The sequence below is a fragment of the Ochlerotatus camptorhynchus genome, unplaced genomic scaffold (genome assembly GCF_037179485.1).
Source record: "Ochlerotatus camptorhynchus isolate MF236.1 unplaced genomic scaffold, CSIRO-AGI_Acam_v1.1 ptg000140l, whole genome shotgun sequence".
Lineage (NCBI taxonomy): Eukaryota > Metazoa > Arthropoda > Insecta > Diptera > Culicidae > Ochlerotatus > Ochlerotatus camptorhynchus.
Genome location: NW_027040630.1, coordinates 753,583 through 780,963, shown reverse-complemented (window position 1 = coordinate 780,963; position 27,381 = coordinate 753,583). Strand labels below are relative to the sequence as shown.

Here is a 27,381-nt window from a genome sequence, read left to right as displayed (position 1 = left end):
CAGATAAACAGACATAACTTTCGCAAGTTGTTCAAGGAACAAGCATTAAACGGACAATTTAAAAGTATCGTAGTTGGTAGTACCGCCACCTGTGGCGCGCATAGTCAATTCCCTTGAGTTTGGCGTTTACACATTACCGCCATCTGTTCAGCGTGATGCCCACCACAGTGTACTCAACAGATGGCGGTAATGTTTTAGCGACGATGTTTTACAGTAAGAAATATGCAATGTGTTATGTCTGTTTGTCTGTTATTACCTGATAAGAAATTTCAGTTTATTCAATATTGGAACCCCAACTATTTCGACGATGGACGCTGATGTTGGCACCGATCCTTATGAGAATGGCCAATCCTTGTTTTCTACTTCCTGATCGGTCACCCAAGTACCACCTATAATGTGAAGTCATTGCTTCGGATCCCTGAAGATTCACTTCCTGAAGGACAGCAATATGAACATCTTTGGACAACAAGAATGAATTCTCAATGCCCCTACATCCATTCACGTTTAGCGATACAAATCGTAACCGACGAATTGATCAAAAGGGGAAGCCTGGACAGCGATTTCTTGAGTGGCACATATCTCTACACGAGCAACCTTTTCCGCAACCAGCAGAGGATCTTGTTGAAGCTTCAGAGATGTGTCCAGTCGAATTCGTCTGATGTTCTGTAACCGTTTGTTACAAAACATGTTAGATTTTTAATTTGTGCATGGTTGTTAAATGTACCGTCACGTCTCTTAAAGTTATTTGGTGTTGGATTAGTAGGGTTAGTAGTCGTTGTAAAAAAATGTTAATTTGTTAGTAGGATTAATTCTTTTTAAATTTGAAAATTGTATAAAACCGTACAACAGTACAGTGGGTATGAATATTCTACCAGTGGGTACAACAACATTCGGGCGAAACTATGAATTCAAAATGGGTGGAAAATAACGTCTCACGAGAAGAGCAATGGGATGGGAAAAGCACGAAGGAAAACCGCCATTCCTCAAACAGTATCTGGCGTTCGTGTGCTTCGGATCGTTAAAACCAAGTGTCCTTAAAGTAATAAAAGTGAGTGGTGAATCGCGGGAATACCTCTCTGTTCAATCAGGACCTTTTTGTGGTACCATTCGGTACAGCGCCATTTTGTGAACCAACCGACTAAGTCGGTCAGGAAGCACACGAGTCGGATTATTGGTCTTTAGTGGCTATTAATCCTAACAGTAAAGGACATCATTTCGATTTGGCATTGCAAGGTCAAAATCACCGCATTCCTCGGGCCAAGGCGACTCTAAACGCAAAAGAGGACCCCTCTCAGCAGAGTCACTCCGGCCTTGCCTGGACTCTGGTGATTCTCGTCAACGAGGGTAGACGCCAGGAGACCGCAGATCGCCATCTAGTTAAGTCGATCTGTTGTTCCAACATCACCACCCTGTCAGGCTTGATTCGCCCGACGTCAAGCTCGTCGTACGTAGGATCATCGGCGAGCGCTCGCACATCGGCAGAGTAGTCTTCGGAGGAGCAGAATCAACGGCAGCAGTTCAGTACCGGTACGTCAAACCCCCAAAAACTCACTGTACACCCATAAAATTCAATAGAACTACTATTAGAAATCCAATCCACATCTGCTATAGCTTTTATTAATAAATAATTAGTATACACCCTTTGATTACTGTGTCACTTAAACTTTCCATAGCTTTTAGTCAGGTGACAGTACTGCACATTAGGATCGCGCCCCTCCAGATTACCCAGTAGTAAGCCGACCTTGAGACACAGCTGCTGTGACACGAGCTGGAGGTAGATCAGCCATGAACTGTTCCACCTTTTTGGAGTTTGCTCTGAAGCACACAACGCAGTTGTGGACTACTTTCCTGGCCAGACTCCTGGCCCCTATGAGCCAGTATCGGTTGCGAAGAAGAGTGAGGAGAAGCTGTGGGTGTGCGTGAAGATTTCGTTCATGGACTTGTTTGACCAGAAGAAACGAGAATGGGTGGTGTGCCGGAAGCAAAATTTGATGCTTGCTGTCAAATGACTGTTGTGCGTTAGTCAATCGACCTCCGATGCGAATGATTCCTTCAACGGACAGAAACGGGTTAAACCAACGGAGTCTTGATCTGGTAGAAATTGATCGTCTCTCGCTAAGTTGTGTCCATTCGACGGGAAAAGCCTGCTGCTGTATGAGTGCGATGAGGGTGATTTCTGATGCCTTGATTTCTGCCGAGCGTAGGAAAGCTTCATTTTCACTTGACGCCCTTTGTGTTTTACTGCGACAGTTTCGAAGAAAGCGGTTACAGTAGGAGGTGACACGTAGCAACCGTTGGTAATTGGAAAACGACGCAACAAAATTATCGATGAAAGTCGGCTCTTGATGGACGTTGAGAGCTGCAACTGATACCTTGCGGGCTTCTCGTAGAGTCATAGGAGTCTGTAGATCGTTGTGTAGTCCGATCGGCCACTGCTCTGGTTCCAACTGTAGCCAAGCTGGTCCACTCCACCAAAGGGTGCTACTGACAAGAGATTCTGCAGTGGCTCCACGAGAAAGAATGTCAGCTGGGTTTTCTTTCCCTACGATGTGATTCCAGTTGCAGCCTTCAGTGGCCAACTGTATCTTGGATACCCTATTTGCCACAAACGTTGTCCAGGTGGATGGATTGCCCTTTAGCCAGCAGAGGACCGTGGTGGAATCGACCCAGAAAAAGGTCTGCATTTGGTTGGGCAAGGAAGCGATGATCTTCTGGTAGAGTTCTGCAGCGAGAAGAGCTCCACACAGTTCAAGTCGCGGAATGCTCTGCTGTTTGAGTGGGGCGACCTTAGACCTGGAGGTGAGTAGAACAATCTTAACAAGACCGTTCGATTCTGTTGATCGAATGTACGCGCACGCGCCGTACGCTTTTTCAGACGAATCAGAGAAAATGTGTAATTGCACAGTCGTGGGTGATGGGCATATAATGAGCCGATCAATACGTAACTCGTTGAGAAGGGGAAGTTGAAATTGATATGTCCGCCAGCGCACTTGAACCGAAGATGGCAGCTCCTTATCTCAATTCCAAGGCTTTCCGTTGTCCTGAAGCAACCAGAGAGACTGCATGAACAGTTTCGCTGTTGTCACCACTGGGCCCACCAACCCCAGCGGATCGAATAATCATGCAATGTAGGAAAGAGCAGACCGTTTCGTTAGAGTCTCCTCGTTCAGTGCTTCTGGAAGTTGAACCTTGTACCGTAAACAATCCGTTAGGGGTTCCCAGTGCAATCCAAGTGTTTTGATGCTCTGATCGCGATCAAGCTCCATTGGCTGCATAGCGAGATTTTCTGGGGAAACATCAGCAACAGCGGCTGGTTTGTTCGACGCCCATTTGCGTAGTTGAAATCCTCCCTTGCTCAGAAGTGAGTCCAGCTGCTTCCGGAGGGCAATCGCTTCCTCTATAGAATTTGCTCCGGAGATCAAATCGTCGACGTAGAAATCAGTGGTCAAAACCTCGTCTGCCAGTTGTTTTAAGACTCGTGTGGCAAGAAATGGGGCACTAGCTGTGCCGTACGTTACGGTCTTTAACTCGAAGGTTTCCAAGGGGGCATCCATTGAAGATCTGAATACAATGCGCAGTAGTGGAGTGTCGCGGGGGTCAACTAAAATTTGGCGGAACATTTGCTTCATGTCCGCAACAATCATTACTGGATGTACTCGTGATCGCATAACGATCGAACGTAGTTCCGGTTGCAAAATTGGCCCAACCATTAGGGCATCGTTTAATGATGGTCCATTCATAGTCCGACAAGAGGCGTCGAAGACTACGCGGACTTTAGTCGTAGTACTGTCCTCACGGATTACTGCGTGGTGGGGAAGATGATAGACGGCTTCAAGTGGCTGTCGGTAGTCCTGGACACGTTCCATGTACCCAAGTGCGAGGTACTGATCCATAAAGGCGCAATACTGTTTCTTCAGGTTTTCGTCACCAACTAGTCTACCTTCAAGCATTCGAAATCGTCGAACAGCTGTGTGACGGTTGTCGCCTAGGTTGAGGAGAATGTTTTCCTTCACAGGTAAACGAACGATGTAACGGCCTTCTGAGTTACGAGTGACCGTTTTTTGGAAATGTTCCTCACATGCGGTTTCCTCAATAGAGAGACATGGTGTTGTGGTATTTTCCTCAATGGTCCAGAATTTTTCTACAAGATGGTGCAAGTCAGTGACCATGGCCAGATTTGCTACTACGCCAGCTGAAGTTTGATTGGTTGCGCATCTTCCCGTGACTACCCATCCAAAAACAGAGTTGACGGTTGCTACCAAGCTCGATTCTGCCACTTACATTGAAAAGATCGAAAAATAGCTCTGCTCCTAGAACGATATCGATGGGACTAGTTTTGTAGAATGCAGGGTCGGCCAACTGGACTTCCGGGGGTATCTTCCAGGTCGAGACATCGAAAGATGTTGATGGCAAGTCAATGGTAACCTTCGGCATGACGAGAAGTTCCACGGAGGTGGAGTACTCACTAACCCTTGAGCTGATGTTGGTGAAAATTATGCTGCGTGCCTGTGCAGCCGACTGACCAATTCCGGAGATAGGTAGCTGAACTCTTTTACGCCGTGTCTTGATGAGTTGGGAGAATGACTCTGTTACAAAAGAGCATTCGCTACCTGAATAAAGTAGTGCTCTGGCTGCGTGTTTCCTTCCATTGTCGTCAATTATGATAATTACTGCTGTAGCAAGCAAAACTCGTTTTGGCTTGCCTCCTGTAGAAACGTGGCTGGAAACTTCAGTTAGAGCCGCTGAAATCGACGCCGAAGGTTGGCCGGTTGTAGACTGGACAACGGCGTCCGTTGGTGGAGATGGTTCTGAGCACTTAGCATTGAAGGAACTAGATCCAGATTGAGTGCAGATTTGTGTGTGGTGGTGGCCTCTGCACTTTCGACACGTGCTCGATGACGGACAGTCTCTTGCCTGATGTCCCTTGCGCAGACAATTCCTGCAAAGTTGGTGACGTCGGATCTCCTTATCTTTATCGTCGATTTTCATCTTGGAAAACGTAACACATTGGTACAGTGGATGATTTTCAGAGCACACAAGGCATGTCCTTGCAATGGCCTGGATTGCCCCGTGGCTGGAAACTGGCCGTGGAACCGGCTTCTTAGCAGGGGTCGGTACTGAAACTTCAGTGGTCTTCCCGATAGTTTGCAGAACAGTAACGCGACGCTGTATAAAGGTTGTGAGGTCATGAAACGTAACAGCTTCCTTCGTGGAACAGTACTCTTCCCAATCTCTCCGCGTAGTGGTGTCGAGACGAATACTTAACATTCGGATCAGGATGAGGTCCCAATACTCCGTCTTCTCTCCGAGCTGCTTGAGTATTTTGACATTAGCCTCGAACTTTTCCACCAATGAGTGAAGTTCAGCCGCTGATTCTCGTTTAATTGGTAAAAATTCGAAGAGCGAATCGATATACGACTGTTTTAGTCTTATAGGATTCTGGTAGTGATCTAGAAGGAGATTCCACGCAACCATGTAGTTGTTGGCTGAGATGGCGATCGTTTGCACAAGCTTTAGAGCTTCACCGGTGAGTGATGAGCGCAGATAATAATACTTCTGTATGTTGGAAAGCTCATGCGATGAGTGGACTAACGACATGAACAGATCGTGGAAATTTAACCATCGATCGAGAGTACCGTCGAACACAGGCAGTTTAATATCCGGCAGCCACACATGGGACGTTGTAGAGAAGGATTGTGAATGTGATAAAGAACTCGACGAAGAACCTGGCGTAGGTGGTGTTTTATTAACGGATAGTAGGAACCCCTTTACTTTAAAATAAGAGGTCTCGAAGGTGATGCGATCTTTCAAATGCGCGTCGATATGGGCATCGTCTAGCGTTTCGAGTTCTCCTTGGACGGCATTGAATTCGTTCCAAACGGTGACAAGATGTTCCAACCTCACGGGCACTTCGTGGCATTCGGTATGTTCCTGGTATCCGTCCACGAACTTCACGACAAGTTGGAATGACGTAAGCAGACTCTTCTGCCTGGTCTTCAACGACTTGATGCGGCGATCCGTTGATGACATGATGATGACAAGCGACAACGATCTGGAAAGCGCAAGACCGCGTAGCCCGAGAGGGAAGGTTTAGCGTGAATGGAATTATAATTACCTTGTAAAGGCAATACAAGTGCCTTGCATGAGTAAATTGCAGCGAGGTGTCTGAAGTAGCAGAGCGACGAGCAGTGGCAGATCGTAGCATGTGGTATGACTTCGAGGTCAGAATAGCGAACGCTAATGTCCTAACCAGGGCGGGCGAATGACCGGAGTTCGACGGCCATCCGGCTCGAAGGACCAATGTTGATAGCAGAGTAGGAGGAGCGGAGAAATTGTACCAGGTAAGTCTGTTCACTTGCAGTTTCTGGATTCGCAGGACACCAAGGCGGTCACAATCAGGGAATCTACCACATCACTACTGGTGAGTATTAAAACTTAATTTTTCACTGTGTTCAATCTGCTTTAATTCACTTTACTTGTACATTATAATTATCAAACTAATCTAAATAACAATTCACTTCACATTACGGTTCAATACGGCAGGCCTTCCAGATGTCAAAAAAGAGAACAACGTGACGTCTCGTACACGGTTAGAAAAAAGTACCCAAAATTAAGTTCTTTTCACTCATCTCGGCACTATAGTGCAGGAACCCAAAAGTAGGTAAAGCGGGTCAAAGTAATTTTCATTTACTTGTGTGCAGTTCGTATGGAATTTTCCATTGGTTTTTTAACCAAAAGTAAGTTAGTTGTACCCAACAGTAGGTAAATATGATTATACTCAACGTTGGGTTCCTACACTTTACAACCCCTGTTGGGTGGTTTTGCTCCTCCTTTTTTGACAACATTAGAAGGAGAAAAGGAGACAAACTAGTCAAAAGTAGGTAAAAGTGAACTTTCCGTTGGGTACTTTTTTCTTACCGTGTAGGCCTTTTATATCATGGGTAGACGGAAGCTAGGTGGTCTCCATGTTGCTCAATATGGCGTTTCTTCAAACGCATCGTTGATTTTACGTCGATCTCGTCTAACGAGGGATTCCTATTCGATGTGCTATGAAAACTGAAGTACAGATGGCGTAGACACTCTTTCGTACATCGAACATACGTATTTATAATTTTTCAACTCAAACTTTAAAGGGGTATATCTTTCAGGTTAGCAGGTACTATCAGCTAAACTCGACATAATTTCGTTCAGCAAGTTATATCCTACTGGTACATATATAATTCATAGGGGAATCCAATGAATTTTCTAAAAATTACCTCAATGTTTTGTTACGTTTGCTGTTTTCATTACCATTACCATAAGATTCTAGTGAATATTTCAGATCCCATTTGAGCTGTTCTTTGATTGATACGTGATAGAAAATCGGATTACTAAAAAAAATTACAAATTACAAAATAATTATTCATTATCATACATTCTTTATATAACTGAAGAAAATTTTCTTAAATTTATCAATCGACCATTTTATTTTTAAGTTTTCCCATCTTTATAGTTGTAATTGTTTAAATGGATTTCTTATTTTTTTCTGTTGTGTTATGATTTGTTGTTTGATGTTCTATGAATTTCTACTGTGGAGCCAGGCAATTGAATGTTTAAATCGACCTTCCTCGGTTTGTATTAAATTTTGCGTCGGACAGCCATTGTTGGATGACATCTCACTTCACCTTAAGGTAAAGAGAATACATTGATTATTTTTTCGAATGTTGATAGCATTTTGCAATATTTCTGGAAAATAAAAACGTATTTTTATTAGGGCTGCCTACTTCCCCTTACAGTCACGCTTTGCTGATATTCCCAGTCCAAGCCGAAGCCCTTATTAGGCAATCGGCATTCAGTCAGACGATGATGTCGGTCGTTTGGAGGAAACTTTCCACCCTGAAGTGCACCACAAAGTTTGCAGAAACGGCTTGCGGTTTCGTTTCTCATTATATGTGTTCTTGGCCAAAGTTCCCATCGTGCGCCGTCCGGCATCGGCAGTGGGATGCGCGTTGAAGAGAAAAATACGACGAAGTACATTGAAGTGGGTAAGCACTTACCGCAAAACCATTCCGCTTTCGTCTTCCAAAGTCGAACGGAAAGTTGAAATGAATTCTTCTCTGTTCCACCCACATTTTTTTTTGTAGATGGAAAGAGTAATTGCCTTATTAATTTCTACGACCGTGTCCTGCATCTCGGGAGCTTTCACCGGAGAATTTAACTTTAAACGAGCTCTGGGAGCAGTGGATTCATTATGCTGGAGATGATTCTTTACTGGAAATTTTCGACCGAAGATAATCGGTTTTTGTTCGGAGAAATTCATCAAATTCGTTTAAGCATTCCATTCGGTTTCTTCGAAACACCCAACAATGGTGCATACCACACCCGAAAAAAGACGAGGGTCACTTTCTTAATCAATGGCAGTTTTCATTTCCAGCCGGTCTATCGGTTTCCAGTGAAAGAAATTCAATAACATTCAAGTGGCTTTGTCTGGTTTTGAGAGATAAATCAATTTCGAACACTGTATTGAAACACCGTAAATGTCGAACCCTGTCTGCTGGATCATTAGTTGTCGATCCGGTAGACATGATTAGACAATTTTGCATAATTCATAGCCTAAACATCCAGCGAGGTTTGGCTTGTCGTCGATATCAGTAACAGCTTCAGTGTAGATGATGGGCAGTTGTATGGAAGGTGCTTCGTCAGGATGCAGTTCATGCTTTAATGTTTGCATGGCCCTTATATCATGCTACCTCCATTACATCGTTAGGAAAACAATTCCAAACTCCACTAAAGAAACACAACACTAAACCAATCCTGCTCACATCCTGCTAACTCAAGTATGGGCAGCATGGCTTGAACGAACGCCAACATCAGTGTCGGTACGGAGATTCCAGTGGAGCACAGTTCGGCGTACAAAATCAACCTTCGTTAGGTATGGGATATTTCTTTGCTTGTGTTTGTGTGTATGTGTTCCGCTCCGTTCCGTTTCGGTTTGTTGTTCCCCCTTCCATGTGAGAGTGTTATTCTTCCGAAAAACCAACCGGCTTCAGTAGTTTGTGGTGAGGTGCAGTCAAGTTTGATCTTCCTGCATGTTTTCGTGAAAATGGATGGGGATGGGAGGGAGTCTCCCTTCAAAGCAGCCAGCAAGCCAGAGTAGTGGTCGTCAGTTGAACGTTGTTGCTGCACCATGGGAACTGGGTTAAGTGGGGAATCGGACTCCGGCTCACGTAGGTCCCTCAGCGAGTGGGATTTTCGTGAGCTTTGTGTTTTCCACTGAAATGACAGTAGTTCTAGCTTGATGTGTTGGATTTCGCTTTGATTCGCTGTGAGGTCGGAATCTGAATTTAATTGGAACGTTTTTCAATTCACTAATGACCAAGGTACTGTGATTGTTTATGGTAACCATAAGCCCATACACGCCATCCATACAGCATTGATTTTCAATTTGTGTAGGTTGAAAGATTATCGAAAATGAGCACGCCATCCATTTCTCCACTCGTACAACTTTCTCCTCAAGAACGGTGAAACACGGGCTTTGGCACTCGAAATTATTGATGAGCCGTAAATCACATCTTGCGGGGCACGGTCGATTCGTCGATTCAGTCGTTAATGCCCGGTTTACACTAGTGCTGGTTCATAATGCTGATAATTGCTGATAGTCGCTGTGTCTGAAATAGAGCCGCTAATATTCATCGTCTGCTAAAAACTGTTTACATCCAGTGCTGCTACATATCAATATCAGTACCTACAACATGCCGATTTTCACTAGCCACCTGGTCTCAGTATTAGCTCACATAATTCCAATATCAATGTCACTCGCCTCAATGTCAGTGTGCAACTGACATTGACTTCGTAGTGGGACCTACTGATATCCAACGTTAGGTCGCAAATATTTCACAGTTGCACCTGCTAAGTAATCGAGTACTGATCTTTAGAAAACTCAAGATTTTCCTCATTGATATTCATATGGGTTCGTATGTCATATGTGCTGTGTCATATGTCACAATGCTGGAGCAATATCCAGAGTTGCGACTTATCACAATCACGATCGTCAAACAGCTGATGGTAGTATTGCTTGGTGCATTCCTATCAATGTGCTTGTCGGAGCACTCTCCATGACCATCCATCAAGTTGACAAAAGAAGTAAAAATCAGCTGGTGAATGTCGTCTTCGGTGGTGATCCATCACCGATCTGATGATGCGTTGACGAGTGTCGAGTGAGTGTCATGATATTTTGCATCACTGGCAATATCTAATATCAATTGACGATGTTGGCAGCTCGCAGCACTGCTTACATCGTGCTGATAGCCTTTTTTGTGTACGACGGCCTCACCAGTACTAGTGAATCAGCACAAGTGTAATTCTGGCTTAAGCATCCTCTCCATTGACATCACCGCAGTTACTGAGGGGGGACTGGGAAGTATCGTAACAGAACCCGAATAGACGAAAATATCCAATCAATAGCAAGTTTTACTATTAAAATTGAGCGCCAGATCATCAAAAATAGCTATTAGTGTGATTGATATAAGAGGTTAAATATCAAAAACTATATGGGACCATAACTGAGTGATAGCAAAGTCCATTGTTACCATATCCAAAGAATAGCAAAAATCATAGCAAATTAATATCACATTTTGTTCTTATATCCCATCATGCTTTTGGTATGTCAACTTATCAATTGAATGACATATTAGTTATCATATTCTGCTATCAGATCAAAATTAGATCTTGATTTCACGAAACCAAATTATCACAACCAATACCTGTGTGGTATTGTTTCGATACTGCATTTGCATGATCTGGTATTGGAATGGTATTGTGGGAACATTTTTGACGTATGCCGACGTATGTGATTTCTGTATGGGGGTACACTTTGTGAAAACCGAAAATGTAACAAAATTATGAAAGATTTTGAACGTTAATAGCTCTGCTGCCCCGGATTTAATTTAAATAATTGTATCACCAATCGATCAGAAATATTTCTACGCATCTGTTAAATTTAAGACTTTATCATTTTTTCAAAATTTCTCTATTGAAAATTGCACGAATGTGCAACTGTTGCTATGATAATTAAAATTATCCCCAACACAGATTTCAAAGTTGAATTCCATCCGGTCTTATCAAACGGTGTTATTTCAATCATCGCGTGGTGATTGGTGCTGTTCTCCAGTACACAACGAAAGGCTGCCTGCAAGCAGCGAGCTGCAGCCCAAATGAGCAGAAGGAGGAAGAAACCGCACCGCTATTGATCGGAATCAGTAGCTCTTCGTGAGTTGCTGTGGGCCATCTATGTCAAGCGTGTTCTGATTTTGCTATTCCTTCCTACCCGGGAACGCACGAAATCAAGAACGAAATACTCGTTTTGCCGGCAGCTTTTCGATCATAGTAAAGCGAAAAAAAACTGCTTCAGTTTCCACTGGCTTCTTCCCGAATGTATTGAATTTCATTCCCACGTAGGATTTTCCGACGGCGCCCTCTGGAGTTCCATGAAAGGGCATAAATTTCGATATTGCTTGAGTTTGAACTTTGCTGGGGCGTTCGTGCCGAGGCTGTTCGTCCTTTGCAAACGGACTGGTGAATAATGAATGGGCGATGGTTTCTTTGCTGTAATTGAAGAAGATTTATAATATTTATTTCGGACAGCTGCGCCACGTTTTTGTCAGGAATTGCTTGGCTGCCCAAAAACCCATCGACGACGCTGTCGGCTGTGGTTGAGTATCATTCTTGTTTAATTAGAAGCAATCTGGTGGTCGCTTGCTGCAGTGGATGAGATGGAATTCAATTCGATGTTTTTGGTTGAGAGTGATGAATAAATTGTGGCTGACTTGCAAAAGCATAGGGGAGCCGGAGGTAAAAAGGACCGGGACTTGTTTCGTCGGAAAAATGTGAAATGTCACTGTTTTGATCATGCACCTTTTATTGCTAACTGATTTCATGACACGGTTCAAAACAACCTAAAAAGAGATGTTCTCGAGCATGTAGCAAAAATATTAAGATTTAGAGTTGGCGCAAACGTCTTGAGGTGAATTTTTGATCTGTAAGAAAATACTTTTAATAAAATCATCGTAACTCTATCAATTTTCCAATATTGTCCGAACGGTTTCAATATTGCGAAGGAGCTTGGGATTGAACCCACGGTCTTCTGCTCAGTAAGCAAAGTCGGTCGCAACTAGGCCGCCGAGCTCCTTATATCACGAAAAAAAATTACGATCAAGTTACCGTTTGACTTTTTGTTAGTCCGTTTCGATCCCGGCGGTGACCTCACCTCACAAAAACTGCTCCTGAGATGGATTTGAAATGGATTTCTGATCAACACGTCTTTTTTTAAAACTCGAATATTATGTCTTTTAAGTACTTGTTGAAACGGCGCCGGTGGTGTAGTGGTAAGCGTGATTACCTCTCACCCCAGCAGGCCTGGGTTCAATCCCAGTCGGCGCCGCCGTGATGTTCTGAGGCATAACATCTCTGATCACGCTTTCCTTCGGATGGGAAGTAAAGCCGTTGGTCCCCGGTTCATGAGTTGATGGGTCGATAGGTAGGGTCCAGGTGTGGGAGAGCTGCCTTCCTGGCACGTCGGTAGCATTGGTGCTCAGCACGGAAAACAAGATCGACGGAAAAAACAAACCAAAGTAAAAAAAAAAAAAGTGCTTGTTGAGTACTATTAGCATCCAGAGAAGTCCACAAAAAAGACAAGCCACAACTCAAACCGTGAGCACATGATAAATCTCATACATGGATTCACGGAAACAACGATCGCACCAAGTCTGCAACAAGACGCTATGTCACATGCCGTATTCAGCGTAGTAATCCCAATTGTTGATGGTTCACTTGTTGAGAGGAACCAACATGTACCGATCCAGTTCATCTGTCTGAAATTTCCCGAATAGAGTTCTCCTTTGATAGGCTCAGCGCTGCGATACACCTCCTTAACACTATTGGGAAGTCACCAGTTCATTTGAGGCTCCACCTTGGTTTCACAACCACTTGTTACTCACTTCCTGGGGCTCAGAAGCAGCCCTTGCAGCCCTTATGAAGGCCAAGCACAAAGAAAATGTGAAGCCAGCCTAGACAAACATCACAGCAGATCCATCAAATTTGAGTATTACTGCTCAGACTTCACGGTTCAGATTCACACTTCACAAACTACAGATCTATATTTGCTTGACTTTCATTGGTAGAGCCAAATTTATCTTCCATTTAATTCCACATAATTAATTTTGGTATCCATGACCGATATGTGTTAAATCTTTGGTTATTATTAGTTAGGTAGGTTCCGATTCTAAACGTTGTAGTTTCATTTTTATACCTGTGATCTTGAAAGTTTTACCTTGGAGATGAGTACTTAAGGGGGTTAGGTTTTTGATAAGTCTTTAGTGGTAATGACACTGATGAAGACTGCACATTGTAGTCGAAATATGTATCTGTCATATTTCGGCTACAGTGTGCAGTCTTCATCTTCATCAGACTGATGCAAAATTTGAAATTTCCGCTCCACAGTGCTCAAACGGTTCCAAATTGGGCCCTGATTAGCATCCCAAAATTTGAACTCATTTAGTGAGAAACTGACTAGGCACAAACAATTTGAAGTTTATATGCGAATTACTATGGAGAAACCATAATTTCGGTTCATATCTATCTCAAAATTCATCAGTTCACTATACTTTAGAAAATGGTAGCTGAGCTTGTTGAATTTTTTTCAGTTACAACTTTGTTGAAGACCACTTTTCGATCAAATGTAAGGAACAAAAATTATTAATGACTAGCTGAGTGTACCCGGTCTTGCTCGGGATTCAATATTAGCTTGAGTTTATGCGCCGATTTAAAAAAAAGCATGCTATATTGTACGTAGCCCCCCCCCCCCCCCTATTATCTAAGGGGCTACCCCCTATGATTATCTCCTTATACCCCCACACTCGCTCCCACATGCCTAATTTGGTTCCATTTGCTTGATTAGTTCTCGAGTTATGCAGAAATTTATGTTTCATTTGTATGGGAGCCCCCCCTTACAGAAGGGGGAGGGTCTCGAACCATCATAAGAACCTTCCACGGCCCCAAAAACCCCTGTATACAAATTTTCACGCCAATCGGTTCAGTACTTTCCGAGTCTATAAGGGTCAGACAGACAGACAGACAGACAGAAATTCATTTTTATATATATAGATAGATAGATAGATAGATAGATAGATAGATAGATTACAGTCACTGATGTCATATGATTATGCTCAATCAACTGTTCAGCAGGCAACATTGGTGTTTATGGCGCGTAAAATAGAGGACACAAATCATGGCTACTATGTCACACGTTTTATTTGACGTTTGGCTGAAAAACGATTTTTTGCAAAGTTGTAGCTGATAAAAATTCCCATAAGAATAGTAATAGAATTTGTTAAAAGTACAATATGTAAAAAGACTAGAATAAAATGAACAAAAAGTTTTGTTTTCCCATAGTAATTTCCATATAAACTTCAAATGGTTTGAGCCAAGTCAGTTTCTTATCAAATGAGTTTAAACTTTCAGAGGCTAATCAGGACCCGATTTGAAGCCGTTTGAACACTGTGGAGCGAAAATTTCAAAGTTTGCATCAGTCTAATGGTCCATCATCTTTTTCACGATTCCTGTTCCCACTTGTTTGGCTGCCTAATTCCATTTCCTCTTGAGATCCTTCAGGTCTATTGCAGTTCCACTCTTTTCTTTCAGTATGTGCTTCACAACACACCTTAGTTTTGGAGTATTGGCTGGCAGTGTGACGCCATTTTCGCTATACCACTGTTTGCTGGCAGCTTACCAAGTCCGGACAGAATAAGCTAGCCACCTCATGGTGCTCCAGAACAGACAGTAGTCACTTCCGTAGGTAGTCCTCTGGTAAATTTGCAGGTTCATGTTCCCACAAGTAACGAAAGTTTTTCTTTTCAGCCCACAACTGCAGATTGCTTGCCAGACAAGCAGCTTTTTACTGAATTTCAACTTCTTTTTGATTTTACATTCTTCCGGGCACTCTCCGGTCAATCAAGGTGTAAAATTCCTGTCTAGGAATTTAATCGAAAACTTCCAGGAGCGGATAGACTGGGATTTTCGCTTCGACCGTTGAAGCCACAATGTAAACAAATAAACTTATCCTGTCAACCAATGCCTACTGTGATTTTATATACTCTCTACTTGATTCAGTGAAATTTTGAATAATTTTACTCAAAAAATGCTGAACAAAAAGTGACGTAAAACTACGTCTTCGTCGGCTATACTGGGGTGCAAATCAAATAATATGTGTGGTTAAATCAAGGCGTATTCAACTCTGCACACCTTAATCGAAGTGAGCTGTACCGAAAGCTGTGCTAAGCACTGTGCTGAACATGTCTATCAAAGTGTCATCAAGGTGTCAACAATCCATGAGTTTGGCAACCCCGAAAGCTACAACTTTTGTGATTGTGTTTTCATTCTCGATTTCTCTGATAGATCATGGCGAGCAATCAGCTTCCCTTCGGGAAGTGGAAGAGCAAGTGAAAGCCATAAAACCTATCAAGCAAATTGAACCCGTCCACTAGATTCCGAATCGATGAAGTGGTGATTCCTTGCAGATATACAGAAACGAAGGCGTAGCTTGATCAATGATGGATCAAATTGCCACCTGCTGCCTATCAAATTCTTCCCGATCCTAGGAGCAACAACCTCGAACCAGTTTTTAATGAAGCCTTTTTTTTTTAGTAATGACCAAGGCCTTACCGATCGGTAGACCACCCATCGCACTGAGGACCCTTGATACGAGCTCGTTGTACAGAACGATAGAGAGAGCGATGCATCTGCAAAATACCCGGATCTGGTGACGGAGATGTGCTTGATATCGGACTCGTGGAATAGAATAGAATGTAATTGCATTTCTGCAATGATCCGCTATTGATTTTGCTATTGCTCTAAGGCAATCGTGCACCAGTCCAAGTCTGGTGGAATATGTGAGGTTAATACGTATTCACATCTCACAACAGTACTGGGATTTCTTTCTAAATTATGTCTACATCCCTATGAAGTCCCTATAAAATCCTGCTCTGATCCTTCGTTGTACGCTTCGAGATCGGATACCCACGATAGTATATAACATTTAGTCCAAAAATAAGCAGCGTTTTCTGGAATAAAGGGTTTATCGAGGTTCATCCGAGGCATATTGGGGATCCATTTGTTTGATATTGATGAGATGGCGTGGCCTTCCAAATTTATCATCAAAGGCAACTGACGGGCATTTTTATATATTATTCCATCCTCAATCGAAACCGTTTCGCTCGGTAAGCCCCAGTTTGGGCAGCTTCTAATTTTCATAGCATTATCCCGCCAGACTTCTTCAAAATTTCCTCCGCAGCCGGCTTAATTTTGATGCGACCAGCTTTTCATGATTATGCGATCCAATCAGTCTGCACCATAAGAAGACTCAACGATTTCGCCGATCGCATTCCAAACTGTACCGTCGTATTGGATGACCAGATCTTCCAGACTTTTGATCAATTGTCGCTGGAGGTAACCCGACTTCCGTAATGACAACACACTCTCAAGCGGCCACTTGATAGAACCTGATTGAAGTGAAGCCCGAATAGAAGCCGTTCTGGATGGAAACATGAGCAGCTGGAACGTACAAGTGCTACAAACCGGATGAGCCGGACTGAGTTTTCTAGATTTGAAGGGATTCACGGTTTAGAGAATATTTACAGATGTTTTTCGAACGATCCTCGAAACCGGTTAACAAAGTATTCAACCGAGTATTTAATCGAGTAGGCAACGATTGGCTAAATGTCAACACTCAACAGTGATGCCGTTTTATATTATATTGTTTGTGTCCTACTTGTTAAAGTGTGCCCTATCGAGCCAAACAATGATGATTAAAGGGTGATACGGTCAAAATTTGGTCAAGGGAAAACGCGTGTAAATCGGTGAAATCGTTCATCGAACTTTGACAGTTTCATGTGCTTGAAAACATCTGCTACCTTTCCCCTTCCTTTTGCCGTATAAAACTCCTGTCCCGGAAGCTGCTTGTAGTCGGCTTTGACGTAGGTTTCGTCGTCCATTACCACGCAGTCAAACTTCGTCAGCATCGTCGTGTACAGCCTCCGGGATCGCGCTTTGGCCGTCGTATTTTGTTTATCATCGCGATTTGGAGTCACTACCTTCTTGTAAGTCGATAGTCCGGCTCGTTTTTTGGCTCGATGCACGGTTGTAGACGATACACCCAGCTTATTTGCGGCATCTCGGAGAGAGAGGTTAGGGTTTCGCTTGAAACTACCGGCAACTCTCTTTGTCGTCTCAGCGGCTTCCGGTTTTCGATTTCCCCCCGATCCAGACTTCCTGGCTGTCGACAAACGTTCCCCAAACACTTTAATTACATTTGTAACGGTTGATTTGGCAACTTTTAGCGATTTTGCCAACTTTGCGTGCGAGTAGCTCGGATTTTCGCGATGCGCGAGCAAAATTTTGATACGCTGCTCTTCTTGCTTGGACGGCATTTTGACAACTGAAGAGTGAATTCCAAAATCAAAACAGGAGCAACATTCTACACACACACACCTTCAAAATGAGGGGTGTTCAGGTTTTTTAAATGCAAAATTGAAAGAAATACGTCAAGTTGATATTGACCAAATTTTGACCGTATCACCCTTTACCTTTTGGGTGAAATAGTGTTAGGTTTTGATCGCTTGTAATTTTGTTATTTATAGATGTAATTAAAATCCAAATATGGATCGATCAAGATGCCCCGAAAAGGCAAGCTGGTGCCAGCAACCACACGGAAAGGTTGCTTCAGAGTAATCCGTCCTCGGCACTTCCCGAAGAAGCATATATAGATCCAGTTGAGAAACGGGAAAAAGTGCCCCCACTGTTCACCTCGACGAAGGAACTCGCGTTGCTGAGGAATGAGCTGGCTGAAAGTCAAATTTATTTATTTATTTATTTCGTCAACCAATGTAGACTAGTACATATTAGAATACAGTTTTGTTTTCTTAAATTTATTTATTTATTTTGTCAACTTTGGGCAAAAGATTAAAAGTATAATTTTTTCTTTAATAAAAATTAAGCAGTGTCAGCTTTCCTATTTTTATGAGTTATAATGCCTTATGGAGTAAAAATATTGTTTTAGGTTATGCCGAGACATTGTAATGACATAGTGTTTTAATTGTGTATGGGTCCTGAAAGTTATAGCAAAAGCGTTTTATAAAGCCTAGCATGTTATTTGCCCTGTGAATAATTGTGTTCTAATGGCCTATGAAAGTTAGTTTAGAGTCTAAGATAATTCCTAAATCCCTAACTCTTTCACATTTTTCTACATTTTGAAATCCATCAACTGTTCAAGCTGTGCAGCGTGGGGATCAAAATCTTGCGCTCGACGCTGGCGGACTACAACGCTGTTGACATTTTTCTTCAGCTGAACCGGTTTGAGTTCTACACTCACGACGTCCCTGGAAGAAAACCACTGAAAATGGTGATCCGTGGTCTTCCAAATCTCCCTGTTGCGGAGATTAAAGTGGAATTCATCTGTAACCAATCAACATTTTTCCCATTGCGAGACGTGATGAAACCAATGCATTCCGGGACCAGTTGTATTTGGTGCACTTCGATAAGGACTCTACCAGTGTGGCTGCTCTGCGGCTGATTCGCGCGCTGTTCTACATCGTGATTCAGTGGGAGCAGTATCGCCCTCGGCACTGTGACGTAACACAGTGCACTAATTGTCTGGCATTTGGGAACGGTACGAAAAATTGTCACATGAAGGCTCGTTGTGGCAAATGTACTGGGGCTCACAATCCTACCGTCTGCAAGAAGGAAGAAGAAGCTGAACCCAAGTGCGTGAGCTGTGATTCCAACCATCTGGGCAGCGATAGGAGATGTCCCAAGCTAGCGGCCTTCATCCAGATCCGACAACAGGCATCCACGAGGAACCAACCTGGACTCCTCGTGCTCCTATTGTCAACAAGGGCACGTTTCCTGTACTTCCGGCTCGTCGTGTTGTCCCGAACCTAGCACCGCTTCCACTAAATCCCGTTGCGAATCCAACATCAGATCAAGCGGGTCCCAGCCACCGTTCAGTTCAGCATCGCCTCACTGATGCTACGGTCCAGCTCTACTACCCCGGGGTTATCGTACGCCCGTGCTGTGTCAGGTGAGTCAGAAGACAATTCTCCACTCACAAGCGACAAACTAGTGATCCTAGTGACTGATGTGATCATAATCTTGCGCACCACCAAGACACTACCTGAACAGCTTCGTGCAGTTATGTTCCTCGTGCAAAAGTATGGACCGTGAAGCCATCCAAATAGTCAACTGGAACGCTTGCTCGCTCAAGAGCAAAATTATTGAGTTCGTTGATTTCCTCACCGAAACACACCTGAAGCCGAAGATAATTGTTCACCTCCCCGATTCTCGGCTCGTAAGGCTAGACTGGACCAGCTCCTGCGGACGAGGAGTGGCTATCGCATTAAGGAGAAATATTGGCTGTCGACTGCTACTGAGTTTCCAGCTGAAGATGATCGAAGCGGTGGGTGTGGAAGTCTCCACTCCTGCCGGCCCTATTACCATCATTGCGGCCTACTGTCCTAAACAAGACACCATCAAGGACGGGTCGGAAACAGACCTGCGGAGAGACATCATCAGACTAACTCGACGCCGTGAGAAGTACATAATCGCTGGTGACCTGAACGCCAAACACCAGGCTTGGGGCAACAATCGACGCAACCAAAACGGCACAATCCTGAACGACGACCTGCAAGAGGCTCACTACATCATAATATCGCCAGACTCTCCCACCCGCTTGAGCTGGTCTGGCGTACACTCCACCATCGAAATCTTCGTCAGCAATATGGAAGACAACATCTCGCAACCTCTGACCCATCAGGAGCTGAGTTCGGACCACTATCCGGTGGTGGCCGATGTGGGCTCATCCGTCAACCGATTCCAAGCTTCCCGATGCAACTACCATCGCGTCAGCTGGGATCAGTTTCAACACTGTGTCGACTCCACTGTCGACTACGGTGTCCTCCTGGAGACGCCCGAAGACGTTGACCGGTGTCTGCGCTCCATCGAGGAGGTGATATCCCGGGCTAGGGAACAACACGTGCCAGTATCCAGACAGGTGAGCAATACTCTGAGCCTTGACAGATCTACCAAAGACATTATAAGACTCCGTAACACCATCCAAAGGCAGTACCAACGCTCTGGTCTGCCTGTCCTTAAGACTCACTGTAATCACCTAACAAAAACCATCCAAGCCAGGATGGTGGACCTCAGAAATCAAGATTTTGCTAACAAGATCCGCTCTCTCCCAGATTGTACAAAGCCCTTCTGGAAACTAACGAAAATGCTTAAAAATAAGCCAAGACCCATTCCACCACTGACCCCACTGGATCGTCCCGGCGACCCAGTGGTTCATCTGATAACTCCTGAAGAGAAGGCTGCCGCGATAGGTCAACACTTCGCCGGCTCCCATAATCTCGAACAAAAAATCGTCAGCCCTCACGAAGCTGAGGTTGCTGTAAACGCAACCAACCTCCATCAGGTTGGCCTATATGAAATCATCTAAAAACATGAAGACCCCAGGTTTCAAAAACATCCTGAATCTGGAAATCAAACACTTGAGTTCCACATTCTACAACCATCTGGCACTGATTTTTAATCTGTGCCTCCGACTTAGCTCCTTCCCCTCGTGCTGAAAGTCAGCTAAAGTCAAACCCATCTGGAAACCTGGGAAGGATCCGTCCTCTCCTTCAAGTTATCCTCTCTCAGGGTTATCAAAACTGTTCGAAAGAGAAGTCTATCACCGGCTCCTAACATCTGCCTATGAAAACAACTTGTTACTCGAGGAGCAGTTTGGTTTTCGGAAAGGTCGTTCGACCGTCCACCAGCTGACTCGAGTGACAAACATTCTCAGACGGAACAAGTCTGTGTCGAAAACATCTGCCATGGCGTTGTTGGACGTTGAAAAAGCGTTCGCATTATGGATTGTGTCGTGACCGGACCGAGGTTTCCAGCCTCGGCCACGGCTACACGAATTGGTGATGCAGCTTCCCACGGATGCGCTGCTTCTATTGCGGCTGCTGCTTCTACTGCTGGATTAATTCGTCTGCTGCTACTGCTGGAGGGATTAACGAGATTCCCTCTGTCCCTTTTTACTATCTAGCGAAACCACAGCCAAGGGAACGGGCTTGGAAACACTAGCGGGGAAAGAAGACCCTGTTGAGCTTGACTCTAGTCTAGCATTGTAAGGCTATATAAGAGATGCAGAATTCGTGGGAGCCGGGGTAACATATTATCTGCCCGGAACCAATGAGATACCACCACTCTTACTGTTGCCTTACTTACATGATCAGGTGGAACAAGTGCTAAAGTTATTGATCCCCGGCAATTATTTTAGTCATCCATCAGGTCATGAAAATTCTAACTATTTTTTACCTAACCAATTACCATCCAGCTCTGTGCTGTGTAACTCTAATATATACCACAGCTTGGTGTTCAAATTGCAGCACTATGGTCTTCCAATCTTCCCAGTGAAGATAATTAATAACTACCTTTCGAACAGGATGTTCCGAGTCTCTCTGAATGGCATCACATCGGATGCTATCAACATCGGTGCCGGGGTTCCACAAGGAAGCATCCTTGGCCCCATCCTATTCAACCTGTTCACCTCCGATATGCCGGCTCTCCCTGATGGTGGATCGTTGTCTCTGTTCGCAGATGACACATCCATCGTCTACAAGGGTAGGGTCATCGGAGCTCTGACTGCCAAACTTCTGAGAGGCCTGGACGTCCTGTCTGAATATTTCAATAGTTGGAAGATCCGTATCAACGCGTCAAAGACCCAGGTCATCATCTGTTCACACTCTAAATCTCCCAGACTTGTTCCGTCGGAGAATAATAAGGTCTGCCTGAACGGCACAGTGGTGGAATGGTCGAAAGAGGTAGTCTACCTCGGCTTAACACTAGACAGCAAGCTGATTTTCATGGAGCACGTTGATAAAACCAAAACCAAGAGCAACATCTTGATAAGATCGTTGTATCCACTCATGAACAGAAAGTCTACCCTGTCCCTGAAAAATAAGCTTGCTGTCTACAAACAAATCATCCTTCCCGTAATAGAATATGGGATGCCAATCTGGGAGAGTTACGCCAAATGCAATCACCTTAAACTCCAAAGGATCCAAAACAAGATCCTGAGGATGATCCTAAACAGTCCCCCGCGAACCAGAAATTCTGAGATCCACCACCATCAGACATTAGAAGAACGGAGAGTTTTTATCCTGGAAAGGTTCATAGACACCTGTCTGAGATCAACTCATCAGATCATACGTGATCTAGCACGTTAGGCTAAGTCATACTCGTAGTTAGGTAGGTTATCACTTTTTTCAATTCAAACATACAGACCCCCAAGAGATATTATGTAGACTAGTAGAAAAACGTGAATACGTAAATTAGAATAACAAATGAAACAAAGATGAAGAGTCTGATAGGTTAATCAAGTAAAATGTTAAAACAATGTAAATTCATAATTAACAGCAATAAACGTAATTTACTACTACTACCTCATGCTCCTGCTCACTGCATGACCAAGTGCCACGAAGTCCGAAGCGGTGACTAAGCGATGCTTAGAAAGTATTTTTGGTGCAGAAAATGCAAAAAAGGAGGGACTTCTAATGTATTTTTTGTGCAAAATATGTAAAGAAGGAGGGACGTCGGATGTTTTCCTAAATGCATATACCGTGCATCATAGAGAAAGAATCTCTATCTACTGTTTCCAATTAGCGCAAATACTCAGGAGTGCTTGTGTGATTATGAACCCGCGTTTCAATAAAACCCTAGTTTGAGAACATTGTTTATTCTTTAAGGCCTGTACTCGAAAAAAAAATGCACCAGGCAAAAGTGTTCGCCAAAAGTTTATTTTAAGTCGGATTTTCTTAAAACTTTCAGGGAATGAATTAATACATATGGATTATGTTTCGGCATAATTACTTTATTCAATTTCCTTTCCATCACTGAAAGCCCGCACCTTTCCCTTAAGACCCCTCATTACATTTTGTGCAATGGTGGAGCTGACCTTTTTGGTCACTTTCATCCATTCTTTCTTCAACTCCAGCTCGTTCTTAAACACCTTGGTCGATTTTCGAACTTTGGCCTTCATTATGGCCTAAAATCTTTCCACCGGACGAATCTCTGGTGAATCTGGGGGGTTGGCGGTTTTTGGTACAAAAACAACGTTATTGTCTCTGTACCAATCCAACGTCGATCGCGCGTTATGGAACGATGCCAGGTCCGGCCAAAATAATGTCTCGCCTCCGTGGGACCACAGGAAGGGCAACAGACGCTTCTGGAAGCACTCGGTCCGGTAAATTTCGCTGTTGATGGTACCCATTGTGATGTACGGTTTACTCAGTTTACCGCATTGGCATATGGCCTGCCAGAGCAAGTATTTTTTGGCGAATTTGTCCACTTTCTTCTTCCTTATGTCTTCCGGAACATAAAACCGTGATTTGGCAACGTAGAACTCCAGCCCCGGTATCTGCTTTGCGTCTGCCTTGATGTAGGTTTCGTCATCCATAACGACACACATCGGTTTCGTTAACCACTCTCGATACAACTCATGTTGATCACGCCGGTTCGGTGCCTTCCGGACCTTGAATACACGAAGCCCAGCTCGTTTCATGGTTTGCTGAACGAACCAGGCGGAACACTTTGCCTTCAGAGCCGCGTCGCGAATCGAAAGGTTCGTATTACGCTTGAAATAATCCAACACCTTCCGGGCCTTCACAGGGTCAGCTGTCTTTGATTTTCTTCCACTTCCAGCCCGCCGCTCGGTCGTCTGGGACTTTTTAAACGATTTTACCACCTGAGACACAGTTGTATGGGTGATTCCCAGTTGTCTTCCGATCCATGTCATGGTCGCAGTCGGATTTTTCATGACGGCGCGCAAAATTCTCCGGTGATTTTCTTCTTGTTTCGATGACATCTCAATAACCACTGAACCAATTGTTAAACAATTCAGTCCAAACTAGTTATACCCAGATTTTCATCAATTTTTACCCACGGATAAAAAAGTTACACGCGGATAGAAATGGTGCATTTTTTTCGAGTACAAGCCTTAGTTTTATTAGAAACTAGGATTGGGCGATCTTCAGAGAAATATCGATCTTGATGGATCGAACTTATATTTGGCTTTAGAATCGATCCACTGATTAAATCGGTACCAAAGAATCGATCTTTGGTAGATCGATCGTTTGATTTTTGTTTTAAAACGCTTGTTTACGTTCGTACCCCAAGAAATTCGTTCCTTAATAATATTCAATTAAATGTTGTCGTAAGTAGCAATGAGCACAGGAGGGAGGTAGTCCAAACCTTCAAATGTTGCTGTATTCGTAAATATCGGAAACGCAAATAGGGAGCGATGCTGATGTTGAAGTTATGTTCGTTAAATTTACAACGCAGTCTGTGGTGAGAGTAAATCGTTTTTTCGATGTAAATACACTTTAAAAATTTACCACCTATTTTTTTTTTAAGATCGAAAAGATCGAAAGAAGATATCTTTTCGTAAATAAAGAATCGATCCGAAAAATCAGAAATCGGGATGAAAAAGATCGATCCAATATCGCCCGATCCTATTAGAAACTAGAAAGTTAGACTTTTGCACCAAACACACATTTTTCATGTCCATATGTTATATTCATAAAAAAAAACACGGCATACGTTTAGACGCAGTGCAGATATGACATGAATAGGTCAAACCAAAATCCATTATCCTACACCAGGCAAGTTGAAACGCGTGAGGAAGTTGAAGCGGTCGATGTATCTTTTAGCGGAAGTGAATAATCACTGAGATTATTTCTAAATAATAACAGTGAATATTCACTTCCCCTAAGAGATACACGTACCATTTCAACTTGCTCCGGTGCACCTTAACTATGATACTTACTTTCAAAACATTGAACATTAAGATAAAGCGGCCTATGGATCTAAGATTGGGCCCATTGCTAAAAATCTGCTATTTATCAATTTTATCTAGATGAACGCGTCATTGAGACGGTCATCATGGATATTTTTCGTTGCTATTGAAAATTTAATCGATTGCTGAATTTGTGTATGCACACTTGGAAATTTGTACAGAAATCTGTAAAATTTATCCGAAATCTCAACAGCTGAACTTTCGGTAAACAGTTTCGCAGATTTCCTGTAATTTTTCACAAATATCTGTGAATTTTTCACAGATATCTGTAAATAATTACAGGAAAACTGTAAAATTGTTCACCGAACGTTCAACTGTTGATATTTCGGTAAAAATGTACAGAAATCTGTAAAATAATCTTAGTGAGTGGGTCCAAACTAGAGGCATTTAGGCCAACATTACATCCATTTTCTCTATATAATACCTTTCGGTCGCCTGTCTCTATGTTTATGAAATTCTATCTCAATCGTCTGAACCACACGGGTTTCTTCAAAACGCCATAAAGAATTCAACTTTTATTATCAAATAAACAAGCCATCAACGATAATTGCACGGCACTCTTAGAAAACCCCCCAGGCAGCTCATGTTGAGGAACCCACTTAACAACCTTTCGCCATAAAATACATCCCAAAACCATCATCATTTGCCGCGTCTGGAAATCGGTTCAAGGGAAACGGGGAACCTATAAAATCACATTTTCACCGAAGCAACCCAGAAATCAAATTACAATCCTCTTACTTTCAATTTCTGCCGCGGTGTTCCTCGCCTCCGCTTCAATTTTATCCCCGGCACTCCGAACAGCAGCAACTCAGCTTCCTTTCCGGAACTCTGCTTCGTACCTTCACTCTTTACTCCAAACAGCTGGTCCGTTTGCCGCACAAAACTTTCCCCACTCGAGTCGGTCGCCCCCGGTCTCGTATCGTACACTCTAGTTATGCCAGTTGTTGCTTTCCTTGCTCTTCGTCAACAAACCACGTCTTCTCCAATCACATCTCTCCCTTCGCTCAATCACACCCACCTCTACAACACTACTTTTGGCGTATTTATCTTCTCACACCGTCGTGGTACCGAATTCGGTTGAAAAATTACCACGATTACAACTGCACACTTTCCGTCGCTTCACAACACCGCAGGCTCTTCCGCACCGGTTTCGTCCTTAGCAAGAAGAGTGAACAAATCAATTTCCTTACGACTGGCGTTTCGAGGAAAAAAAAAACTTCCTCTCCCGTAACAGCTGTGCGAGGCACAAATTGTCGCCTGGCTTCAATTTCCACAACCGCACAACTTTTCCGCACTCAGCTCCGGAAAAAAAACCTCCAACCTTACATTCACTTCACCACCACCATCACCATCACCATCACCAGCAATTGCGGTTCAACCGGTCAAGCGTTATTGCTCTTCCTTTTTTCCACTGATTCACACTTAACTCCAATCCAACCAAACTAGCCTTTCCAAGACGTCGAAAAAATTGCATCCGAATCGCTCCGAGGTCCAAGATGAACTGACAGGATGCTGGATGTTGATGCACCTTCGATGTCCGTCCAGCGCCGAACCCCGGCTTGTTGGGGGTGTTTTGGGATGCTGCGAGAGTGAGCGAACGGATATTCGCTCTCCAAGGAAAATCGTGGTGAATTTCGGTGGAAAACTCACCACCACCGTGACCCTGGTGCTTCCACAAACCACCCACCCTTGTGGTAAAGAGTAGGCGGAAAAGCATCCATGATGTGGGTATGTAGTAGTGTCAGTTGTCGTTTTGTTTTTCTCCGCTTTTCTGTGATGCTGTGGGTTGCTGCCTGAGGTGAAGCCGGTTGCCAACGTTTCGAACAGCTAAAGCCACGCAAGCAACGGCAGCTCCGTCTAGTACACCGAAGTATGTAGGCTGTAGCTATCTGTTGGTCGCGTAGGATTTGTCACTGTGTGGGTGAGCATCTTTGTTGATGGCGCGCATTTGGAAACGAAAGCTCTTTTGGTTGAGGATGTGGGATGGAACAGGTTAGGAGTTCAAATAATGGCAGTGAATAAAGGCATTGCATTGGTGACACCTTATCCAGTGCTGTTGAAGTAAAATTTGAGCTATGTAGGTGCAATTTGTTTCTTTTAACGCCACATATATTGAAATAGCGCTAGGGGTGAGCAAAATCGTGGCGCCAAGAACATATTAGCTTTGATTTTCGCGCATTTAACCAAAAGTAGAATAAGAGATTTTTTTAATCCATGCCGAGCGATTGAGCTGTGCGAAGCGCTGTGCCGAACAAGGTTTCACTATTCCATGAGTATGGTAACCCCAAGAGTTATGAATTTTTGACGTAGGACTACGTCTTTCATTACTATACCTTGTGAAAACCTAAAATGGAACATGAAACAAAATTATGAAAGATTTTGAACAATAATACCTCAGCTGCTCCTGGACCAAATTTCAATAATTTTATCACCAATCGACCATCAATATT

At 43.6% G+C, this 27,381-nt stretch overlaps 1 protein-coding gene across 2 annotated transcripts in view; it reads right to left on the bottom strand.

Moving 5' to 3' along the window:
* Positions 1-26,408, bottom strand: part of LOC135700646 (branchpoint-bridging protein-like) — a 230,846-nt gene extending 204,438 nt beyond the window's left edge. For both annotated transcript variants that reach the window (XM_065221219.1, XM_065221220.1), the window contains exon 1: positions 25,670-26,408. The gene's annotated coding sequence lies outside the window, so the exon portion shown is untranslated. The remainder of the gene's footprint in view (positions 1-25,669) is intronic.
* Between the last annotated feature and the right edge of the window lie 973 nt (positions 26,409-27,381).